Consider the following 25,495-nt stretch of genomic DNA (forward strand, 5'->3'; position numbering starts at 1 on the left):
CTACCACTTGAGCCACTCCAGTTTCGAGATAGGGTCTCTCAAACTATTTGCCTGGGGCTGGTTTGGAACCTCCTTTCTCCTGATCGCTGCCTCCTGAGTAGCTAGGAGTACAGGCGTGAGCCACCGTCGCCCTGCAAGGATCTTCTTAAATTAATTTTGCTGACCATCTTGTTATTCTTTATTACTTCCTAGGATTGCATGAGTAGTGCGAGGTTGGCTATCCTTAGTGATTTTGAGAGTGGGGCATAAATGACGACTGGGGAAAGTTCTGTGTGGGGGTGCTCTTTGTTTTGGACTAATTTATTTTGAGCCTCACTTTTCATATATAGGTAAGCAATGATCTCACCTACTTTACCTACTTTCTGGGTTGTTGTGAGTGTAAGCACCTTGAAGAGTACAAATTTAAGACTAAGTGATATGACTGAAGACTGTGGGTAGAGGGGGGAGTCCATCTGAATTGATGCCTCTTTGGCTCACCTCTGAGGTAGCACTTGCCCACCGGTATTATTAGAGTTTCTTCCAGTGTTCCTGTGTCTTTCTAGATAATGAGACTGTTTTTTTTTATTGTGCCCTGATGGTTACACAAGATTTAAGCATGTCATGGCCATTAATCTATGCTTTGGAATGATGTATTTTCTTGGGCTGAAATGCGATAGGAGCCTCACTTTTCCCATCTTCATTTAGTGACTTTTGAACCTCAGCATTAAGCTGTCCTCTTTGTTGGAATGGCACTGCCTCCTGAAAATGTGATCTTTATTTGTTTTAATCCACACTTTCCTCCGTCTGGTGTCTCTTGCCTGCTTCTTTGTTCCCAGAGTTCTGAGTTGTCATTCATGTTACTCTCCATGGGCAGGAAGCTTTGGTGGTCAGGGAGTTTGGGAGCTGTCTACTGGTAGACTTCTGCTGTGAACATGTTGGAAATGGGTGAGAGTGTTAGATCAGTCACACAGTTCCTGTGTGCTATTTTCTTCTGGAGAGGAAGAAGCATAAAGTACTCTTGGCCCAAGTTCAAGTAAATGATGACTAATTGTATTGCCTGAATCTTAGTCCAAACCCAAAATTATACTCCCCCTAAAGCTTGAAGATCTTACCTAAAAGCTCACTAAGAATCATTTCTGTTTAGAATGTTCTTTTTTACTTATGGAATGTGGAAGTGGGAAGAATGCCTTAAGACTTGAGTTTTAGAAGGATGGGGGCAAAGCCCTGCCTCAGATGGCTAAACGGAGATGATCAGGGGCTGTGTTTGACAGCTGTGCGTAATTGATAAAATCAGACAGTCAGAAGGAATTGGGATCCTCTACTTCAGCCTCTTAACCAGTGGCATACAGAACACATAAAAAAAAATGTTTTTCAGACTCAAAATGAGCACTTTCAAGAATGAGCCCATTTCCAAAGACAGTCTATCTCAATGTTCAACTTTTTCATTTAGATGCTGGGAATCAAACCCAGGGCCTGTGAATGCTAGGCATCACTCTAGCACAGAGCTATATTCTCAGCCTGAACAATTCTAATTAGTAATAATTGTTTTGTGCTGTTATGATTTGATTTTACTCTATAGTTACTGCTGTTTTGTTTTTTTTCCACCATTTTTTATTGTGTTTTGTTCTCTCCTTTTTTGTTGAATTGATGTATACAGCCTTTAGATATTTCCTTCAGTGGGAGGTCTGTTGGTGGTTCAATGCAGTATCTTCATTGAAAAATGTCTTTATTTCTGCTGGGCACCTGTGGCTCAGGCCTGTAATCCTACCTACGCAGGAGGCAGAGATCAGGAGGATCGTGGTTAGTTTAAAGCTAGCCAAGGCAAAATAGTTCATGGGACCCTATCTTGAAAAAACCCAACTTGAGACAGGATTGGTGAAGTGGCTTAAGTGGTAGAGGGCCTGCCTAGCAAGTGTGAGGCCCTGAGTACCTCAATACAACCACCAAAAAAAGTCTTTATTTCATCTTCTGTTTTGACTGATAGTTTAGCTGGGTGCTAAACTTTCAATTATTTTTCCTTAGCTTTTTGAAAATGTAATTTCATTGAATATCTAACTTTTCTGTTGTTACTCTTGAGAATTGTACTCATAATTTAAGTACTATTTCATCACAGGTAATCTTTCTTTCTGTTTTTTTCTATGATCCTCTTTGTTGTCATTTGTGTTCTGCGTTCCATAACATGGTGTGAATTTAATTTTATTTATTTTACTGGGTGAGATTTTTATATCATTCATTTTCAATTTTATAAAAATTTCCAGTTGTTACCTTTTTGGTTTTTTTTTGGGGTGGGACTGGGGTTTGAATCTGGGCTTCATGCTTGCAAAGCAGGCACTCAGTCGCATGAGCCGCTCTGCCAAACCTTGTTTTGTGATGGGTTTTTTCGTGATAGTGCCTTGCAGACTATTTGCCTGGTCCAAGCTTGGAACCATGACCCTCCTGATCTTGGCCTACTGAGTAGCTAGGATTATATGTGTAAGCCATCAGTGCTTGGCCCGTTTCCTTAATTTCTAATTTTGTATTGTGAGCTCATATTCAGAGAAGCATCTACAGCATTTTTGTTTGCTTGTTTGCAACAGAATCTCAGTATGTAGCCTAGGCTGTCCTCCAACTTGAGATCCTCCTGCCTCAGCCTTCTGAGTGCTGGGATTATAGATGTGTACTCCCTTGCTTGTTTTACGGCAATTTTACATGGCCTGATTTGAGGTCAGTTTTCTCAGCAACTTATTTGGCTGTCTGTCTGGATATCTATCTGTCATCTATCATCTGTCTGTCTATTTATTGCTAGGAATCAGACCTAGGACCTTGGGCATGCTATGCAAGCACTTTACCACTGAGCTCCTTAACTCTCATGAAGGTTTTTAAATCTGTTTTATTTAATTACACTTTATGTGCCATAAATTTTATTTAAATAAAAGAGAGTGTTGGCAGATGTACACGTCTGTAAAAAGCTGCCACAATAAGGATACATTTCTTTCACTGGCAAAGTTTCTTTGTGCTTGTTCATAGATCTTCCCTTTCACACTGGTCTGGGGAACCACTGGTCTGCTTTTTGTGCTTAATTTGTGTTTATAAAATTGCACGTAAATGAAATCATAAAGCATATACTCGTGTCTGGGTTGTCTGCTGTAGCATAATATATTTGAGATTTATCCTTTTAGTTGCATGTATCAGTAATTTGTTATTTTCTGTTGTGTTTAATCATAGCTATATTACATTTTGTGTATCATTTGCTGTGACAGACATTTGGATTGTTTCCAGGTTTGGGGCTATTATGAATAGCATTTCTGTGAGCACAATGTACAAATATTTGAGTAGATATCTGTTTCTTTTTGTAAGGGAGTGGCTGGATTATATGGCAGGTGCAGGTTTAACTTTTCAAGAAATTGGCATTTTTCCAAAGTAGTAGTGCCATTTTGTGTTACCAGTACAGTGTAGGAGAGCTCCAGTTGCTTCATATTCTAACCAACACTTGGTATTACCAATCTTTTCTCATTGTGGGTTTTTTTTTTTTTTTTTTTTTGGTGGGACTGCAGCTTGAACTCAGGGCTTTGCACTTGCAAAACAGGTGCTCTACTGCTTGAGTCACACCTCTAGTCCATTTTGCTCTGGTTATTTTGGAGATGGGGCCTTGCACACGATTTCTCCGGGTTGGCCTTGAATTATGGTCTATCTCACAAGCATGAGCCACCTGCACTCAGCTCATTGTGGTTTCAGTTCATGTTTTGCAGATAATTGCTGATGCTGAATATCTTTTCATGTGTTTATTGGCTAGAATCTCCTAGAGGCGCTGTGTTTTTTTCTGTTGGGCACTCAATGCTACTCTCCCTACCCCCGAGCCAAAAGTGTTTATAATTTTGTTTTACTTATAGATTTCCAAGCCATAAATGTGTAAATTTGAACTTCACATGCACTGTTGTACATGTACACACTGTGGTTTTAAATTCCTAAAATTTTTTTTCTTCATTAGATGAGCAAGGCAAGCTTCCTTATTTCCCTGTGGATAGATGTTTTTCCCCCTTAGTCTTTTTTTTTTTTTTGAGGGGGGTAGTACTGAAGTTTGATTGAGCTCAGGGCCTCACACTTGTTAGGCCGGCACACTACCCCTTGAGCCACTCTGCCAGTCCTTTTATGTGTTAGGTGTTTTTGAGATAAGGTCTCTTGAGCTATTTGCCTGGGCTGGCTTTGAACCCTAATCCTCCTGATCTCTGCCTCCTGAGTAGCTAGGACTACAGGCTTGAGCCACCAGCTTCCAGCTTCTTCTTCTTTTTTTTTTTTTTTTTTGGCAGCACTGGGCCTCAAGGATGCCAGGCAAGCACCTAGTGTTTTGTTTTTATAAGGAGTGACCTTTGGGTCTCATTCTCTGCATAGGGATCCAAGGTCTTTTGTGGGCTGTAGATATTCGACCTTACCTATGAAGGTGTCATACATTTTTTTACACTACTAGGCAGTTATACCACCAGTTTACTGTTCCAACTTTCACCTTCTTTGTTTCTGATTCCTGGGATATCTCTTACTTTCTTGTGAGCTCAGTTTATCATGTGTCAGTTTGGATTCAATCACCAAAACAGAAACTACACACTATTTTAGCCTTTTTTTTTTTTTTTTTTTTGTGGGACTGGGGTTTGAACTCAGGTTGCAAAGCAGGGGACTCTACTGCCTGAGCCATACCTCCAGTCCATTTTGTTCTGGTTATTTTGAAGATGGGTTTTCAAGAACTGTTTGCCCTGGCTGGCCTCAAACTGTGGTCCTCCTGATCTCAGCCTCCCAAGTAGCTGGGATTACAGGTGTGAGCCACCAGTGGCCGGCTTTTATTTTTCTTTTTGATTCAGGGTCTTGCTATATAGTGCATGCTGGCCTTGAACTTGCTCTGTAGCTCAGGTTGGTCTTGAAACCACAATCCTGCCTCAGCCTCTTAAGTACTGGGATTGCAGTTATGTATCACCATACCCAGCTCACACATTACTTACTTGTTTATTTTTTTTTTTTTTGGTGGTGCTGGGGTTTGAATTCAGGGCCCCACGCTTGCTAGGTAGGCGCTCTACCACTTGAACCATTCCACCAACTCTAGTTATTTTATTTTAATTAACTAATTTTTTATGATTCTGTGGTACTGGTGGTGGCAGTACACTATCACTTGAGCCACACCCCAACCCTTTTTGCTTGTTATTTTTCAAACAGCATCTTATGTTTTTGCCTGGGACCTGCCTCTAATTTCAATCCTCCCACCTAGGCCTCCCTCCCTTGTAGCTAGGGTCAGAGGCACGAACCACCCTGGTGGAGATGGGAGGATCGGGCTGGCCTCCATCCTCGATCCTTTTGCCTATCCGTTCAAGTAGCTGGGATTACAGTTGTGAGCCACTGCACCTGGCCTAGTTATCTTAATAGAGTGAACTCAATAAAGGAAATCATTCTGTGTTCGTGTTGGAGGGCTGAAAAAGCAAAAAGGGAATATTAAAGTAACTTGGATATAATAACTGCATTAAGTAGCTTCCTCATCCAGGACTGAAAAACAAAGGGAAAATGGTTGAGGTTATCAGAACCAAAAGGGATGTTCAGGAGCTACATGCAGATTCTCTGAGGAGAGACTGTTGCCTGGTGCCTCTGGTTTCTTGGGAGCTCTCAGGAGTGCCCTGGAGGAGCGAGGCTCAGTGGAGCCCTACCCAGCTGATGCAGGTGCCTCTGACTGAGGTGCACAATTAGGCTACTTCTGGGAGCTTAGAAAGTGGGCAGAGGAAGGAGGAAACCCCGCATAACCTCTTGCCTTCCATTTTCCCTTTAGCACCCCCTGTTGACAGAAGTGGTAGGCCAAGCCTAACAGGGTTGGTGTGGTGCTGGGACACAGTAATTTAATAACCGGTACAGTGTAAAAGATGTTTATTGCATTTTTCTAAGCATTTCCATGTATGTTTTAGTAGGAAGGTTTTCAGGTTATATCAACGCTTAGTAATAGCAAGAACTAACTTTTTTTTTCAGCATGTCCTATGAACCAGATGCCCTGTACACGAACTACTCCCCAGAGCTGTATGAGGTAATTCTGTTATTACTACCATTCCCTTTTACAAGGAAGGAAACTGGGCACAGATGGATTAGGTAATCCACCCCAACCCACACTATTTGTAAATGATAGAATCGGTGTCCTAATCCAACTATTGTGAATTCTGCATCCCATGTTCTTTTTGGAGACAGGATCTTCCTGTACAGCATAAGCTGGCCTCAGACTTGAGATCCCTCTGCCTCAGCTTCCCCAGTGCTAAGAATATAGGTTTGCACCCTTATCTCTACAGCCTTTGTGTCCCACATTCTTTTTTTTTCTTTTTTAATGGTAGTGGGGTTTGAACTTAGGACCCTGCTCCACAGATGCTCTACTCTTGAGCCTGTCTACCAACCCTTTTTGCTTTAGTTATTTTTCAAATAGGATCTCTCATTTATCCACAACATTTATAATCCTATTTATACTTCCTGTTGTAGCTGGGATGACTGGACTATACCCAGCTTTTTATTGGTTCACTTGGGGGTCCCGTGAACTTTTTGCTTGGGCTGGCCTCAAATCGAAATCCTCCCAAGTAGCTGGGATTACAGGTGTAAGCCACCATGTCCAGTCTCGTATTTCACATTGTTACACAATGTGCTAAAAGCTCTTTCCTATGTCAAGCCACTTCAGTTTGCCTAGAACTTTTACGCATTAGCTCTGGTTTTATTTTCTTGGGGCGGGGGGTGGGTTACACACATAAGTCTTTCTCCTCATTTGCATGACAGGCATGCATATATTTGAAAAAAATTTGCCATATTCTATTGGTAGTTCTTCCCCTCATGTTTGACATGACATACTTCCAGACTGGTCAGCACTGTCATTGGCATTCTTTTTCTGATGGTAGTCTCCAAAGGTTGGGCACTGAGTTGTGTTCTAATCATCTTGAGACTGCATTGATATACAGGATAGCTCTGTTTGCCCAATTCAGAGTTCATTGAGAACATACCTAGCGGCTGCCTCTCCTCTACTGTAGATAGCTTTTTTTTTTTTAAAACCCATTTCCAGGCAGCCTTTTAAAATATGAACAGCTGTACTGGGTCTCTACCATTCTGCATTTGTTTGATTGGTTCTTTTATTCTATTTTTAAATTTATTTTTAATTTTTATTATTTTTATTATTTTTTAATTTATTTTTTATTATTTTTAAATTTATTTTTATAATTATAATTATTTTTAAATTTATTTTTAATTTATTTTTATTTTTAATTTATTTTTATTATTATTGTACTGGATGTACATCAATGTCATTTACAAAAGTAAAAGTAAATATCATAGTGGTTCTTTTATTCTGAATGCAGGATTTACATTTAATTTTATTTATCTGTCTATCTGTTTATTTATTTTGGTGGTACTGGGTTTGAACTCAGGGCCTCACGCTTGCTAGACAGGTGCTCTACCACCCCGAAGTCCTTTTTAGTGTTTTTGAGATAGAGTCTCTCAAACTGTTAGCTTGGGCTGGCCTTGAACTGCAACCTTCCTGATCTCTGTCTCCTGAGTAGCTAGGATTATAGGCATGAGATACCTGTGTCCAGCTACACTTAATTTTATTCAAGTGAGTTTTAAAGTGTTTTGTTTTTGTGCTGGGGATTTAATCCAGGGTCTCCAACCAACCTGCTAGAGTAGTGCTCTTCCACTGAGCTATATTCTTAGCGTGTTTCTTATTATTTTTAGTAACATCAGAGGTAGTAAGTTTTTGTTTTGTGCATTATTTTGTTTTGAGACAGGGTCTTGCTTTGTAGCCCAGGCTGGTCTGGAACTCATGATCCTTCTGCCACTACCTCCCAAGTGCTGAGATTACGATTGTGCTCCACCCCTGGCTTGTTAAGATTTTTTGCCAGGTCAATTCCAAAAGCATGGTATTTTCTGTCCTTTACAGTTTAATTGTATAGTTTGGCAAGGAGGCCTTATATGTCTTCACCCTAAGTCTTTGGTAAAATGTTTAGCATGCTAAGTTTGAGAAGCAAGTGCCACATCAGAGTACTGTAGATCTTACTCCAGTTAATGGAGATTTGGGGGGAATATTTTGACTCTTCCTTCTGGTAAATTAGGGGGAGCTATGAGGAAAGAGCAGTGTCATCGAGAGAACCAAGGTTAAGGGTTGGCCGTTTGGTAGTTACCCTAGTAAGGGGTACTTGGCAATAGAGTGATCTGGTGGCTGTAGAAGGGAGAGGGCACACTACTGCAACAGGATGCTCCTGGGTTGAGGCCCCTGTTGGCAGCTGTGTGGTATTATCTGTCAACTCTCTTCTCTCCCCTCCCTTCCCTTCCTTTCTCTCTCTTTCTGCTTTTTTTTTTTTTTGTTTGCCTGCTCTTTCTGTCCTATTTAAGGGCCAGTTTCTTTGAAGCCAGTGCAGGAAATGCCAGTGATTCAGCCTTGCAGATTTTTTCTGTCTTATTGCAGCTAAGGACTGGTTTATCTGGTAAGGAATGAAGACTGTATATTTCAGGCATATTTATCTGACCACTTGAATGCCTTCCTGTGATTTACCAGAGACACTTGTTTTGCAGGCTGTCAAGTTTTTGGTGCCCTGAGGCAAGGTGGATGCAATGTGACCTCAACATTTGGTTCCGTGTGGGCAGCAGCTGCACTGTGCCTTATTGAGTGGGCATTTGTCGAGTTTGTATTTCTCTGATGGCCTTGGTGAGGAGTGAAGGAATAGTAGCTTTGCTCTCCTGCTTTTCTAGATTTCCTGTAGTGTGACAATGTGAGTTTTAGAGAGCCCTCTTTTTCCCTAAGAGTTCACACTGTACCCCCATTAAACCATAGCAAAGTGGACTCTGGAGGTTGCTAACCTCCAGAGCTTAGTTTCACACCTGAGTTTATAATGCAGGATTTCCTGCTTCACCAATTTTTATTTTGAAAAATTTAAACCTGTAGATACCTTAAAAGAATAAAATAAGAAATACTTGTAGTGGGACAGTGGTTTAGAACTGTAATCCCAGCTACCGGGGGTGGAGGTAGGTAGATTGCAGTTAGAGGCCAGCTCTGGCAGAATGTCAGTGAGACCCTGTCTCAGAGAAGCCAGGCATGATGTAACATGTCTATAATCCCAGCTATGTGAGAAGTGGTCTGAGGCTGGCCCAAGGGAAAAACTTGTGACTCTAACTGTAAAATAAAATTTAAAAAAGGGCTGGGGGTGAGGATCAAGAGGTAGAGCCCTTGCCTTGATAGTATATGGCTGTGAGTTCAAACACCGTACTACCAAAAGAAAAAGAAATACTTGTATACTTTTCACCTAGATTTATCTGTTAACATTTTGCCACATTTGTTCTCCATCCTTTGTTTTCTGAACCTTTTGACTGTTGAAGGTGAATGTGTATATCATATTACTTCATCCCTAAATATTTTAGCAAGGATTTTCTAAAATCAAGGGTATCCATACCTATATAACCACACTCTTTTTTTTGCGGTACAGGGGCTTAAACTCAGGGCTGACACCTTGAGCCACTCTGCCAGCCCTTTTTTGTGAAGGTTTTTTCAAGATAGGGTCTCATGGTCTGGCTTCGAACCGTGATCCTCCTGATCTCTGCCTCCTGAGTAGCTAGGATTACAGGCATGAGCCAGTGGCGCCTGGCAAGCCACACTATTGTTACTTTTTGGCAGTGCTGGGGTTTGAACTACCACTTGAGCTATGCCCCCAGCCCTTTGGCTTTAGTTATTTTTCAGATAGAGTCTTGCATTTTTGCCCAGGCTGGGCTCATACTATAATCTTCCTATCTCCTCCTCCCTAGTAGCTGGGATCACAGGCATGAGCCATTACACACCCAGCCTGCTGCACTACTTATTAACACTCAGAAAAAATTTACCACTGATTCTATACATCTAATACACAGATGATTCAGATGATTCAGATTTCTCAAATGTTCCCAGTGGTGTCTTCTATAATACCTTTTTTTTTTCTATTCAGGATCGATTGAAGAAGCATGCATTCATTTAATTGTCATGATTTTGCCAAGTCTATCCTGCTTTAACTCATTTTTTTTTTTTTTTTTTGATGGTACTGGGGTTTGAACTCAGGGCTTTGTGCTTGATAGCAGGTGCTCTACTGCTTGAGCCATGCCTCCAGGCCTGTGAACATTTCTTAAATCTCTCTTAATCTTTAATGCCTTTTCATCTTTCATACCACTATATTTTAGAGTTCAAGTTAGTTGTGCAGAATGTCTCTTAATTTGGATTTGTCTGATTGTTTCCTCTTGATAAGATTCATGTGGTAGCCTAGGCCTGTAATCCCAGTGCTCTGGAGGCTGAGGCAGGAGGATTACAAGTTTGTGGAAGGCCTGGACTACGTAGTGGGATCCTGTTTCAAAATAAAATGGTCGAGTATTCCTAACTTACTCAGGAAGTGGAGGTTGGAGGATTGTGCTTTAAGGCCAGCTTGGGCAAAAAGTTAGCAAGACCCTATCTCAAAAAATAAGCCAGGCTGGGCGTCAGTTGGCTCACACCTGTGATGCTAGCTACTCTGGAGGCAGAGATCAGGAGGACTGTGGTTTGAAGCCAGCCTCAGGCAAATAGTTCTCAGGCCCTGTCTCAAAAAAACTCATCACAAAAAAGGGCTGACAGAGTAGCTCAGTTGGTAAGGGCACCTACCTAGCAAGCATGAGGCCTTGAGTTCACATCTCAGTGCCACAAAAACAAACAAACAAAAAAATCAAGCCAGGTGTGGTGGTAGACACCTGTAATCTCAGCTACTTGATGAGCAGAGGTTAGAGGGATCATGGTCCTAGGCCAGCCTGGGAAAACGCACAAGACTAAGAAATAAAACACTAAAACTAAAAAGGGCTGGGGACATGGTGAAAGTGGTAGAGCACTTGCTAGAGGCCCCCAAGTTTAAACCTTATTATAGCCGGAAAGAAAAAAAGATTCAAGTTAAACATTTTAGGTAGAAAAAACATTTTAGGTGGGAAAACTAAGTTAATTCTGTATTTGATTAATGAAACTAACGTATTTTACTTTCTTGAGGTTCTGAGATTTGAACTCAGAGCTTATACCTTGAGCCACTCCATCAGCTCTATTTTTGTGATGGGTCTTTTCAAGATAGGGCCTTTCAAACAACTATTTGCCTGGTGCTGGCTTGGAACCAGGATCCTCCTGAGTAGCTAGGATTATAGGCGTGAGCCACCAGCGCCTGGCTTTTTTACTTTTTGAAGCTAACTCTTAAATACATAGAAGCAGAGCCAATTTTACAAAACAGTATAATTTAGCACTCAGTTGTTGTGTAAACTGTCTAGGAACTGAGAGAAGAAAGATTTCAGTAGACATGGAATAACTAGGAAAAACTTTGACAGGAAGATGGGATTTGAGGGATTTAGTGCAGCTTGTTAGGTAAGATTGGATTTGAGTTTCCCATCTCACTGTTTAGGTTTTGCAACATGAACAGTGAGTTTGAGGGTTTGTATCTTCTATGGTGCTTGTATTCCTGAGGAGCTTGTGCTGATTTGGCTTCAGACAAGTCCACACACTGTGCCTTGCATCTTGCCAGCTGCCTAACCTTGGAGAAGTTTCCTCACTTGCAAGACAGACTAGTAGTAGCTATTTAAAAGGTTATTGTGATGCACACAGTGAAACAGTGCATAAATATTTCAGTTAAAATATTTGAATGCCTTTAGGAAGAGGCAGTACCCCCTCATTCTGCCACATGCCCCCACTGAAGCATTCATTTCTGTGACCCGCCTGACCTCTGAAGGTGTTTGAGTATGTCACTCTGGGTCAGCTGAAGACATGGGAGTGAGCCAGGGAGAAGTGGGAAGACTGGCTTGTTAGTTCCCAGTCTACTCTGTGGACTAGTGGGAAGTAAGGGTGAATAAACGACTTTAGGTCACACAGTGAACTGGGAAAGCAAGCCCAAGAATTTAGAGCTGATGCTTTAGGGAGAAGAAAACTTGTATAAGGCTTTAGACCAGGAGAGAGACATTTAAAAATGAGAGTGGTATGGAGCCTCCTGAGGGAGGTGTCTTTCCTGGTTTAGGGACTGGAATCCTGGTAGGGCAGGGCCTCTTCAGTGCTGCCCCAGAATGGGTGTGGTTTGGCATTCTTGTCACAGGAGGCCAGAATTTCTGCCCCAGTGACTCTTCCTGCTCTGCTACTGACTCACCCCATTGACCTGGTCCGGCATGGCTTCCCTTCTGGTTGCCGTCTGATCCACAGAGTGCTGGGGAGCCCCAGGATGCTGTGAGACTGAGCTGAGCAACAGTGTGCAGGGCAGGGGAATGAACAAGTGTTCATGTCTTTCTGCCCCTTCCCTGGGTAGAGACTCATTCAAGTCCAGACTGCTGGGGATCCCCATGTCCTAGCCTTCAGAGGTAAGTCAAGATGGTTCCTGTCCTTTCTTTATTTTATCATTGGTCAGCTGTTTCCTGAGCTGAATCTTTGCTACTTTCTTTTTTCTCTGATCCAGGTTCTTCCAAGTAGCCTTTCTTTAGTCACTTGACGCAAACAGGCTACTTTAAGAGATGGCCCGAGTGGCTTTGTACATGTATTTTTCCAATTCTGGGGGAGTGTCTAGAAGTTTTCACTGACCCCTGTTCTGAGTAGACTGGTCAGAAACCTTGTGAGTTAGACACTAAACATAGGCTCATACCTGTTGGGGGTCACTGTAGAGAGGTCCTGGTCTTAAGTACTGGGTTTCAGAGCCATTCATGATGTGCCTACATGTTCCAAGTTATCTGTCTCCCCTTTGACCAGGAATGAAAGACAGAAGTGAGGAGCTGGAAAGGGAAAACTGTGTGGCTAAGTATGCATTTGTGTTTTATGCAGGGAATCAGGTTATCTGGCTTTCTAGATTCTTGGTAACCAGTAGTGTGACCAGGGATAAATTGTCTAACCTTGATGGGTTAGAGTTTTCTTTTTTCCTTTTTTTTTTTTTTTTTTCATCTTTTTAAAAAGTGTTTTTATGATTGTTGTACTGGGTGGTACATTGTTGGAGTTTTCTCATATGTAAAAATGCACATGTTGATTTGTATAAGCTTGGAGATTTTTTCTAGGGCAAAAATTTATGATTATGAAGTAGTAGTTTATTTTTAACATATGTGACAGATAGCATACATATCTTGTCCCTTCTATTACACAGTCACAATGCTTGTAAGCTTGTGTCCCTCAACATTACTGTGTTCTTAGCCTTTACACTGGTATGCTCCTGGTGCTCAGGAAATGTTAACTTCTAAGTCCATTTTTTTTTTTTTTTTCCTTACAGTGCTGGGGATTGAACTGAGGGCCTTGTGGCAAGTGCTGTACCACTGAGCTATACCTCCAGCTGCTGAGCCAGTCTTTATCTTTAGAGGTAGCAGTCTTCACCTTTGCTTAGTGGGTTCAATTTTTGGAAACAGCCAAAAGATACAGTAAGCCAAAGAATCAAGCAAGGCAATACCTTTTTGGTGAAGAATGAGGTGTGACTATAAAATGGTTAGACTTAATTTTTCTGTGTCTCTCATATTGTAGTACTTAAAGGCAGTTCCCAAAGAAGTGTTTTTGTAATTTTTTTCTTTTTGTGTGTGTGTGTTTTTGTAAATATTTTGAGCAGTGGTAAAATAGTTGAAGTAAATAGCTTCCTAAGGAGACTATTTTGATTACAGTTTTCACCTGGTTTAATAAGAGGGGAATTGTTTGCTAAGGAAAAAAGTCACTTTTCTTTATATTCACTGTACACAAGCATACCTATAGATTAAGGTGACTAGAAGTGGAGAAAATTAGCCTTTCTCCTGGTAGTCCTTCCAAATCACAAATGTGTTGAGGGGCAAAAGGGGTTGAAACACATTGTCGTGGAAAGAGCCTCTAAGGAGCCATTGCAGCTGCAGCTCTTAAGGACTGGCAGAGACTTTCTGGCTGACAGCTGATGATCACCAGCAGGCGCAAGTCAAGTCAGGATGGGCCCCAGGTGGTGTGGCTGAAGCAGATGGTTTGGTTTCTCCAGTCTTTTGTAGGAGAAATGATGAATTAAAATCATTACATTGATTTTTTTTTTTTTTTGTCAGCAAGTGTAAGTTGAGGGGGAGAGGGGGACTGGCTGGAGGACTTTAGGGTTGGGGGGGGCAAGACAGAGAGCTATTATCATGAATGCATTCCAGTTAGATTGTAGTATCTGGGAATCTGTTCCTGGCAATAGTTAGTAAATTAGTAAAATAGAACTGGTTAAGAGTGTCTGTCACTAAGTCTTTGCAGTTCTTCTTAATACAGGTGTTGTTTTCTTCATTTTTATGTTAAAACTTGCAAGATGCTGAGTTCTAAGTTTGACAAACAGGCCTAAGGAGGTTTGAGGTGGGGAAGCATATATTTTGTGTGAAGCTGTTTGACTGCTGGGGGTCGCAGTGGAATTTCCTTTTTATCCCCTAAATTATTGTGACTACTTTCTGCTTGCAGCCGCAGCTGGGTGGCCAAACATGAAGTAGTTGTTTAATGAGAAGCAGGCACTGAGAGTCTCTCTTAGAGAACAATCGGAGGACATGCTGATGTTGAGAGAAGTTATTCCTTAGGAGGACCTGTTGTTTAAAGGAGGAGGGGATGAAAGTGTGGATATTGTGATTTCCAGGATTGAGAGACTCTTCCCTGCTGTTGTTAATTTCAAGCCTTTTTTTTTTTTTTTTTTTTAAAGGCATTCCCTCAATAATTGGTCCAGCAGGGTTCCTTTAGAGAAAAAGCCCCATGTAACCACAGTTAGAAGTTAAATACCCAGGAGCAGGGCCAATTGCTGGAGAGACAAAGGCCTAATCAGTTACTTTTCAATACTTAGGTCCTGTAAACCCCCAAGAGGGAATAGGTTGCTTGTGAGTTTACTAGGCTGGAAGATTCCAGCTCCAAACTGAGGTGGAGGTGATTTGTAGAATCCACACCTCTTAATCTCCCTATTTCTTCTCTTTCCCTCAGTACCCTTTAGTTTTAATTAGGATTGTGTAAACAGTTTGCCAGTCCCCTTAAAGTGGCAGGTCCATGATATTTTCGTTGCAACTCATGCTAGATGTATGACTTGAAATTAGAGAAACTAACACTGTGTGCCAGTGTTGTAGAGAGTGAAACTAAGTATGTGAGATGGTTTTTGCCCTCTAAGAGCTTACTCAGGTGAGACATGATACAGCTAGCATCCACTCAAGGAGGAATGAAATAAAGTGTGATGAACAAGCAAGGTGAGAGCACAGAGGAAAGAACAGCTGTGGGAGGGACCCACTCTCCTCCAGACACGCTATTTTAGCTGGATTATAAAGGATGCATAAGAGTAAAACAGGTTTAGAAGTCAAGGCATTTCTAGGAGTTCACACTATGGGTAAAATCACAGAGCCTAGAAAAAGCCTGACGTGCTTGGGGAAAATGTGCCTTATAGTATGTTAGGAGAATGAGCTGGAGTTGAGGCTGGAAAAAATTTGGAAGACTGGACTTTGGAGAACCTTAAGCATCATGCTAAGGGGTTTGGGTTTCATTCTGTATGGAGTGTTGACTGTTTTTGAGGTTTAGAATAGCATGACCCAATCCATATTACTTAGTTCTTGGTCTTTTTTTTTACAGTACAAGGGTTTGAACTCAGGGCCTCATGCTTGCTAGGCAGGTACTGTACCGCTTCAGCCACTCTGCCAGCTGTTTTTGTGCTGGGTATTTTTCAAGATAGGGTCTCAAGAACTATTTGCCTGGGCTGGCTTCACACTGTGATCCTTCTGATCTCTTCCTCCTGAGTCACTAGGATTATAGGCGTGAGCCACCAGTGCCCGGCTTGGTTTATTTTTAAGGTCTTAGGCTTTAGGGTTGAGAAGTTATGCTCCTGGTTCTTACAATATAAATAAAGTTTGCCAGGCAGCTCTCTCTCTCTCTCTCTCTCTCTCTCTCTCTCTCTCTCTCTCTCTCTCTCTCTGTCTCATCCTCCCTCCCTCCCTCCCTCCCTCCCTCCCTCCCTCCCTTCCTTCCTCCCTTCCTCCCTCCCTCCCTCCCTCCCTCCCTCCCTTCCTCCCTTCCTCCCTTCCTCCCTTCCTCCCTTCCTTCCTTCCTTCCTTCCTTCCTTCCTTCCTTCCTTCCAAGTAGGAGCTCTACTGCCTGAGTCACACCTTTAGTCCATTTTGCTCTGGTTATTTTGGAGATGGAGATCTCATGAACTCTTTGCCCATGCTGGTCTCAAATTGCAATCCTCCCAGTCTCACCCTCCAAAGTATGGGATATGTATATTCACTGTTGGAAATATGAAAAGCAGAAAGAATGAAAAAGAAAACTGAAGTAACTCTTAATCTCATCAAGTCAGTAAGTCCCCTGCATTTCCCTCTTCACCCTCATTCTGCTTTGCAAAAGTAGCCATTACTTACCAATAGCTTCTGATGGATGTTTGCAGGAATGTGTAAGTTTTTGTCTACATTTTTTGTTTTGTCTCATGATATTTCTGGAAGTAGATTATTATATTAAACAATATGAAATTACCAGTTTTCCCCAGTTGTATATCATGGTTCAGTTTTGGGTTTTGGTTTTTTTTTTTTTTTGATGGTACTGGAATTTGAACTCAGGGCCTTGCACTTCCCAGGTAGGTGCTCTACCACTTGAGTCACAACCCAGCCTTTTGCTTTTGTTGTTTTTCTTATGTTTATGCCTGGGCTGGTGATCCTCTGAAGTGTAGCTGGGATGACAGGCATGTACTCCCAAACCCAGCTTTTTATTGGGTGAGATGGGGTCTTGCAGGCTTTTCCACTTCCTGAGTAGCTAGGATTACATGCATGAGCCAATGCACCTGGCCATAGTACTCTTTTTTTTTTTGGTGGTACTGGAGTTTGAATTCAGAACTTCACCCTTGCAAAGCAGGTGCTCTACTGCTTGAGCTATACCTCCAGTCCATTTTGCTCTGGTTATCTTGAAGATGGGCTCTCATGAACTATTTGCTTGGGCTGGCCTTGAATTGTGATCCTTCCGATCTCAGACTTTCAAGGAGCTAGGAATATAGGTGTGAGCCACTGGTGGCAGGCTTATTTAATGTTTTTATTGACAAGTTCTTGTTATGTAGCCCAGCTAGACTTGAGCTTGCAGTCCTCCTGCCTCAGCCTCCTGAATGCTGAAATTACAGGTATGAACCACTATACCCAACTGTTTATATATGTAATTTAAAAAATAAACTGGGAAACCAAGCATGCTCAGCTACTTGGGAGGCTGAAATAAGAACATTACCTGAGCTGAGTTTAAAGCCAGCCTGGGCAATATAGCAAGATCCCTGTCTCATTAAAAAAATAAATTGGGCTCATACCATTATAGTTTTATATCCTGCTTTTAAAATTTAACAGTAAAAGAGGTTAAGAGAAAAAATCAATACACTGGGGTATAGCTTAGTGCTAGAGCGCTTGCCTAGCAAGTTCAAGGCCGTGGTTTAATTCCTAGCACTACCCAAAGAAAAGGTGAGCAAATTCAACATTTCTTGAGTATTTCCCATTTAAAACATTTTTTTAAAATTCATATTTGCATACAATGTTTGGGTCATTTTTCCCCCCCGCCCCTACCCCCTCCCCTCCCTCTCCCCTCCACCCCCTTGCTACCCTGCAGAAACTATTTTGCCCTTATCTCTAATTTTGTTGAAGAGAGAGTATAAGCAATAATAAGAAGGAATAAGGGTTTTTGCTAGTTGAGATAAGGATAGCTATACAGGGAGTTGACTCACATTAATTTCCTGTGCATGTGTGTTACCTTCTAGGTTAATTCTTCTTGATCTAACCTTTTCTCTAGTTCCTGGTCCCCTTCTATTGGCCTCAGTTGCTTTTAAGGTATCTGCTTTAGTTTCTCTGCATTGAGGGCAACAAATGCTAGCTAATTTTTTTAGGTGTCTTACCTATCCTCACCCCTCCCTTGTGTGCTCTCACTTTTATCATGTGCTCAAAGTCCAATCCCCTTGTTGTGTTTGCCCTTGATCTAATGTCCACATATGAGGGAGAACATAGGATTTTTGGTTTTTTGGGCCAGGCTAACCTCACTCAGAATGATGTTCTCCAATTCCATCCATTTACCAGCGAATGATAACATTTCGTTCTTCTTCATGGCTGCATAAAATTCCATTGTGTATAGATACCACATTTTCTTGATCCGTTCGTCAGTAGTGGGGCATCTTGGCTATTTCCATAACTTGGCTATTGTGAATAGTGCCGCAATAAACATGGGTGTGCAGGTGCCTCTGGAGTAACCTGTGTCACAGTCTTTTGGGTGTATCCCCAAGAGTGGTGTTGCTGGATCAAATGGTAGATCAATGTTTAGTTTTTTTAAGTAGCCTCCAAATTTTTTTCCAGAGTGGTTGTACTAGTTTACATTCCCACCAGCAGTGTAAGAGGGTTCCTTCCCCCGCCCCCCCACATCCTCGCCAACACCTGTTGTTGGTGGTGTTGCTAATGATGGCTATTCTAACAGGGGTGAGGTGGAATCTTAGTGTGGTTTTAATTTGCATTTCCTTCATTGCTAGGGATGGTGAGCATTTTTTATGTGTTTTTGGCCATGTGAATTTCTTCTTTTGAGAAAGTTCTGTTTAGTTCACGTGCCCGTTTTTTTATTGATTCATTAGTTTTGGGAGAATTTATTTTTTTAAGTTCCCTATATATTCTGGTTATCAGTCCTTTGTCTGATGTGTAGCTGGCAAATATTTTCTCCCACTCTGTGGGTGTTCTCTTCAGTTTAGAGACCATTTCTTTTGTTGAGCAGAAGCATTTTAGTTTTTGAAGTCCCATTTATCTATGCTATCTCTTAGTTGCTGTGTTGCTGGGGTTTCATTGAGAAAGTTCTTACCTATACCTACTAACTCCAGAGTATTTCCTACTCTTTCCTGTACCAACTTTAGAGTTTGGGGTCTGATATTAAGATTCTTGATCCATTTTGAGTTAATATTGGTATAGGGTGATATACATGGATCTAGTTTCAGTTTTTTGCAGACTGCTAACCAGTTTTCCCAGCAGTTTTTGTTGAAGAGGCTGCTATTTCTCCATCGTATATTTTTAGCTCCTTTGTCAAAGACAAGTTGGTTATAGTTGTGTGGCTTCATATCTGGGTCCTCTATTCTGTTCCACTGGTCTTCATGTCTGTTTTTGTGCCAGTACCATGCTGTTTTTATTGTTATTGCTTTGTAATATAGTTTGAAGTCGGGTATCGTAAAACATTTTAAACAATAGCATAAGATTTCATCATATGGATGCATAATAATTCGAGTTCTTATGTTTTTAAGTACTTAGTTTTTGTCTAGCTTTTCATGATAAATAGTTCTGCTGCTAGTTACTTATTGCTTTGTTTGTATTTCAAATTATTTCCTAAACTATTGCTGTGTGAATTATTTGGTCAAAGAACATGAACTCTTTTTCTTTCTTTCTTTACTTTTTATTTATTTAATTTATTTATTTTTGTGGTACTGGGGCTTGAACTAAGGCAGGACTTACACCTTGAGCCATTCCACCAGCCCTTTTTTTGTGATGAGTTTTTTTGAGATAGGGTCTCTCAAACTATTTGCCCAGGCAGCCTTCAAACCATGATCCTCCTGATCTCTGCTTCCTGAGTAGCTAGGATTATAGGCTTGAGCCACCTGCACTGGGCAAATATGAACATTTTTAAGGTTCTTGATATATATTGCCAAATGTCCAGAGAACCAGTAATGTTGCTTACTTGCATGAGAAAATGCACTGTTCTTGCTTTGATCACTAGTTTCTCATTCAAAATGTTATATTCAATTAAATTCCCTGGAGGGTAAGATGGCGTCTTCGTCATTATTGCATAAATTCAAAATTTGGAGAGGAAGAAAGGAACAATTACAGGGGTCTCTGGAATGATTCCCTGTTAGCTAAAGTGATCTTTGGAAATAAAAGGGAAAGAAGACAAGATACCTTCACTTTCCCTGTTTCTAAGCTGGAGGTGATGGCACTTCCCTGTCTCACTATAGGAGCTGAATGGGCTAAAACCCCAGGAGAAATAACTTCTTATTTTTAATGGCAGGATTTTCAGAAGTGGAGTGTTTAGAGGAGAGAATCAGTCTGCCTTTCCCACAAGGGTCAGATCCCCAGCTCTTAGCAGTTGGCTGGACATGCTGGCAATATTTAGGTGCTTCCTAGCGAATCTTCTTTCTGCCAGGGCAATGGAAGGAGAAACTTGTGTTGTGTTGGGCTGTTTAGCAGCAGACCAGTGGGGCTTGCCTGGGTTTCATGTTACCATTGTGGTGAGTAGGTGGGAACTAGATCTGTTTGTTTCCCACTAGTTGAAATTAAAGGAAGATAAAGTGTAAGCTCATAGGAGTAGTGAATGATGTTGCAACCCTGTAGTAGAGGGATGTCTTTGACTTCATTTTCTTATCTTAGTTTTTTCCTTCAATATTGTTTTCTTTTTCCTTCACTATTATATTCCAGACCTGTGTTGTACATAAATTCATTTGAAAATGAGCCATGCTCTGTAACATAGCCACGCTGTAGTCAGTTGGGCCACAAATAATCTCCACTGAGAAGCTTTCCTTTAGAAGTTCAGTGTGGGACCATGTTATTTAGACACAGGAAGTAAATATTTTAGGCTTTGCAAGCCATATGGAGCTCAACTAACCTCTGCCATTGGAGGACAAATGTAGCCATAGGACAGTACATAAATGAGTGGGTGTGACTGTGTCTTAGTAAAACTTGATTTCTAAAGTACGAACTGATGGCCTGCAGGCTATAACTTGCTACTGTGTGTGTGTGTTTTTAATATTTTTATTTATTTTTTTATTTTTGTGCTGGGTGGGGGTACATTGTATAGCTTGCTACTGGTGGGTAGTGGGACACACACTTGACAGTCACAGGCCTAGCTTTGATGGGAAGTCATTTGACTTCTTACTAGCTATGTCACCTTGGCCTCTCTGAACCCTCCTGTTTAAAATCAAAATGGTAATGCCTTCATAAGAAGTAAGAATGATCAGTTGCACATGTGAGTAGATTTTTGAAATATTTTCCAAAAAATCAGAATAATATAAATTAAAACAATATATTGTTTCTTTTACATTGGTAAAATTAAAAAAATCTGTTTATAGATATTGGAACAGGAATTTTTATGCTCTGTTGGTGGAACTGTGAACTGGTATACCTTTTTCAGTGGTACTTTGGGAGTACTTAGCAACATTTACAATGTTTGAACTTTGATCCATCAACTCCAATTATTGGCCTGTATCCTAGAGAAATACTAGCTTGTGTATAAAAAGAGGTGTATACCAGTATCAATGCAGCATGCTTTGAACTGTGAAAAACCTAAATGTCAAGACAGCAAAATGGGGAAATAAAAGTTGTGGAATTTTTCTCACGGCTTTAAGAATGTAAGGAGTCCATTATATGTTAATATGGAAACATGTCAAGGAAAATTTTATTTTTATTTATTTATTTTTGCAGTACTCGGGTTAAACTCAGGACCTCATTCTTGCTAGGCAGGTGCTCTACCACTTGAGCCATGCCTTTAGCCCGCAAAGAATTTTTTTTTCTTGTCTTTTTTTGCAGTGTGGGGGATTGAGCCCAGGGCCTCATGCATACTAGGCAAGAGTTCTACCACTGAGCTAAGTCCCTAGCCCAGCCCTCAAAGAACTTTTTTAAGTGAAAAGGGCAACTTGCAAAATACATGTTTGTGTCTGTTGGGGGAGGAGAGATGGGTGTGCTTAAGAAAAGTTGGAAAGGTTTACAAGAATCTTTCAGTGGTGGTTGTCTCTAGGAGAGGAGTGTTGCTGCTGAATGTGGGTTGAGGCTTGGTGAACGGGGTGGGGGTGGGGGGCTGCATGTTAATCTAGACACTCTTGTATCAGATCATTTCACTGCATTAATGTATTCTTTCTCCTTCCCAAGTGTCAGGTAGCTAAGCTGGTGGGCCTGTTTGTACTTGCCAGGGTCAGGAGTATGACAGTGTAGGATTAATTCCTCAAGCCAGCTCTGCCCACATCAGTTGAGTTGGAAGCAGCTGCTGAGACCAGAAGAGGGAGCACATATGAGGGGGAGGGAGTGGCATGTGCAGGTGGCTGGGAGAGGCAGCCAACATGGGCTAGTTACAATGTCTTGACATCCTTCAAATTACTTTGCCCTCTGTTAATCACACTGGACCCTGAGAATAATTCTGAGCAAGGGGAAAGGGATGATGATAGGAAAGGGAACAATCAAAACACAGGACAAGCTGGATATGGTGTTGCTTGCTTATAATCCCAGCACTCAGGAAGCTGAGCAGGAGGATCAGTCTGGACTACATAGTGAAACCATGTCTCAAAACACCAAACAAAACAGAAAAAAACAGTAACATGGGACAAGAAGGAAAGCATTTATGTAGGAATAGTTTTTTTCTTTTATTTAAAAAGAAATGTATACATGGTATTCATTACAGCATTGTTAGAAATGGTAACAGATTGAAGGCAGCCATGAGACCAGGTACAGTGGTGCCTGAGTAGTCCCAGCTACTTCAAGGCTTAGGCAGCCTGGATAACAGATGGAGATCCAGCTCAAAAAGTAAAGAAAATAGCCATCAGTAAGAAAATACATGAACTTACTATGGTATATCCTTTATCTGCAGCTTTTTAAAAATATGAGTTAGGATTTATTTATTGGTACTTGGGGGGGATGTTGATAAATTATCACTATTGTTTTGTGGTACTGGGGATTGAAACCAGAACCTTGTTCCTGCTGGACAAGTACTGTATCACTGAGCTATATCCCCAGCCCTTGATAAATTACGACATGAAATAAATAAGTTGTAAAGTGTGAACCTAGTATTCTAAAGACAGAAAAGAACAAAATCCCTCTGTAACATATTTATATTTGTGTTTTTGTGGCACATAGGAAAATATATTATTTCTCATGTTGTGTAGGGGCTTGGAGAGGAACAGAAAGGAGCTGGGAGGTTAATCTTTTTTTTTTTTAAATTTAAAATTTTATTTTCTATCCCCTGCCACCCCCTGTGTCACTTGGTTTTGAACTCAGAGCCTCATGCTTGCTAGGCAGGTGCTCTTACCACTTAAGCCACTCAGCCAGTTCTTTTTCGTGATGGGTGTTTTAGAGATAGGGTCTCTCGAACTATTTGCCTGGGGCTGCCTTGGAACCCAGATCCTCCTGATCTCTGCGTCCTGAGGAGCTAGGATCATAGGCGTGAGCCACCAGCACCTGGCTATGTGCTTTTGTTTTTTTATTTTTTTATTTTTTTGCGGTACAGGGGGCTTGAACTTAGGGTCTCCACCTTGAGCCACTCCACCAGCCCTTTTTTGTGATGGATTTTTTGAGATAGGGTCTCTTGAACTATTTTCCCAGGCTGGCTTCCAACCATGATCCTCCTAATCTCTTCCTCCTGTGTAGCTAGGATTACAGGCGTGAGCCACTGGCATCTGACTCTATTTTTATCTTTTTGAGACAGGTTCTTGCTATGTAGCTAAGGTTGGTCTTGAATTTGATAGTCTCATGCCTCCACCTCCAAAGTATAGGGATTACCAGTGTGCACCACCGTGCCCAACTTTATCTAACTTTGTATTGCTTCATTGATTTTGGAGAACAAGGAAAACAAACTTTTATAAGCAAGAAATGAAGTTTCCTAAACATCTTTTCATCTTAATTGACTTTTAATAGGCAGCCTTTATTCTTTATTTATTCTTTAGTGAGTTAACGAAGCAGAGTTACAAAAGTAAAAATAGAATTAATATGCAGAACTTCTCTTGGACTTACGGGAGGCATCTTGGTGGTAGACAGAATCAGTAGTCAAGGAACCAACTTTGTAGTTCTCAGCTTTCTGATATGTCAGCTTTAATTTAATAAGGTCACATAACAACTGTTAAACATGGGCCTCTGTCTCCTCATCTCTAAAACAAAGTCAGTTTAGGAGATGCACCCCATGAGTCTGTTAGTCCACAATGGAAATACTTATTCATAGGAGAATATTGTTTCATTTATATTAAGCTATTACTATTTTTTTTACATCTTAACACTGAAATTGGGATTCATTTTATAATTGGTAAGTCAATTGTCATTCCATTTTTTTAATATGTTTATTGTCTTAGAAATTGAGATAGTTCAGCATTAATGGTGTAATTAGTTCTACTTTTCAATGCCATTTTTTTCCCCTACTAGCTAAAAGATTGGCCTTTGTCTTGGCTTTGCTTGCTTCCAGTCCCATCGGATTCACTCACATTATCAAGACTTTTTTGGATGTGGAGAAATGGGTAGATATATTGAGTGTGCCAGGGTTGTGTGCACCATCATTTAACTGGGTATGCCCCATTTGTCTTCATTTTGAGAAATCAGGCAAATATGTGTGGAGCCCTGAGACAGGCAACTTAGTCTGAGATTTGACTACTCTAACTGAATTTTGGCTGAAATAAAACTCTTCTGAATTTCTTCCTCGTTGGTAAAGTGAAAATAATAACGCCCCTCACAAAGCTGTTGTAGGAGACACTCTCAGTGGTACAGAGTCATGCTCAAGTGCTGGGTGTTTGTTTTGGTGAGGGCGGAATAATCCCAAGCAGAGGGTGAGGTAGACTTGAAGTAAGGAAGGAGAATTAAAAATGACCCCCAAATCCATTCTTTTCATCACCTGTACTGTCTTATTTTTATTGTTGACATTGCTGTGGTCACTGGATTTCTGGTAAGTTCTCCTGAAGTGGAAATAATGTAAAGAAGCTAAAAGAAATTTCTAGAGATTTAGATTTTCTCCCAGTCTCCCACTTCTACTCTTAATTCTGGTGCCCACTGGAGCTATGCAAGGCAGAGGCCTTGGTAGAAAATTAGTAAATTTTAATTGCAAATGAATACATCAGCCCTTATAGGTCAGATAAGCAAGCATGAGTCTGCTGTACACCCTTTTTTAAAAATTATATTCACATTACTTCAAAGTGGACTCAAACCTGTAACTCTAGCCCCGAAGCATTTTTTTCATTAGCTACTGATTATTTCCTTGCATTTTCTCTTTTTTTTTGGTGGTACTGGAGTTTGAACTCAGGGCCTCACACTTGTGAGGTAAGTGCTCTGCCATGCTCTTTTCTTGGTTTTTGGTATACATGTTCATCTACCCATCACTTAAGCTAGGAAATTTAGTGGTATCTCTGGAATGTTCCTTTTCTCATTATGAGGGCCTCATAAATAATTCTCAAAGCTTTCACTTCTTTTTTATTGTCATTGTCTTATATCAGACATACATCACTTCTGGCTTGGAACAGTGATTTTATTTTACATCCATCCTTCTTGGGTCAGTTCTAGAACTGACCAGCTGAGGGGACAGGGCTCCAAATACCCTTTACTTCAAAACCACCTACTTTTTTTTTTTTGGTGGTACTGGGGTTTGAACTTGGGGCCTTTCAGTTGCCAGGCATGCGCTCTACCACTTGCATATGTTCAAGTGCTTAAACTGTTTTATCTATCTATATTCTAGGGTTCTATGTAAAGATTTTATTTAAAGAGGATTCATTTTTGAAATATAGTGTGAAACCTTCCATTCATTTAAGAATTTTTTCTTTTCTTTTTTTTTTTTTTGGCTTTTTGAGACAGTCTCTCGTACGTAGCCTAGTCTGACCTTGAACTCTTGATCCTCCTGCTTCAGCTTCTCCAGTGC

The 25,495-nt window shown here is 40.9% G+C and overlaps 1 protein-coding gene across 3 annotated transcripts in view; it reads left to right on the plus strand.

Moving 5' to 3' along the window:
• The window catches only part of Numa1 (nuclear mitotic apparatus protein 1), a 68,214-nt gene that overhangs the window by 592 nt on the left and 42,127 nt on the right, over nucleotides 1-25,495 (plus strand). The window contains exon 1 of one of the 3 annotated variants that reach the window (XM_074084006.1): nucleotides 12,071-12,309. The exons of the other annotated variants lie outside the window; for them this stretch is intronic. The gene's annotated coding sequence lies outside the window, so the exon portion shown is untranslated. Of the gene's footprint in view, nucleotides 1-12,070; nucleotides 12,310-25,495 lie in introns of those variants that run through there. 3 annotated transcript variants of the gene reach the window in all.

This window comes from Castor canadensis, chromosome 1 (genome assembly GCF_047511655.1).
Source record: "Castor canadensis chromosome 1, mCasCan1.hap1v2, whole genome shotgun sequence".
NCBI classification, from domain to species: domain Eukaryota; kingdom Metazoa; phylum Chordata; class Mammalia; order Rodentia; family Castoridae; genus Castor; species Castor canadensis.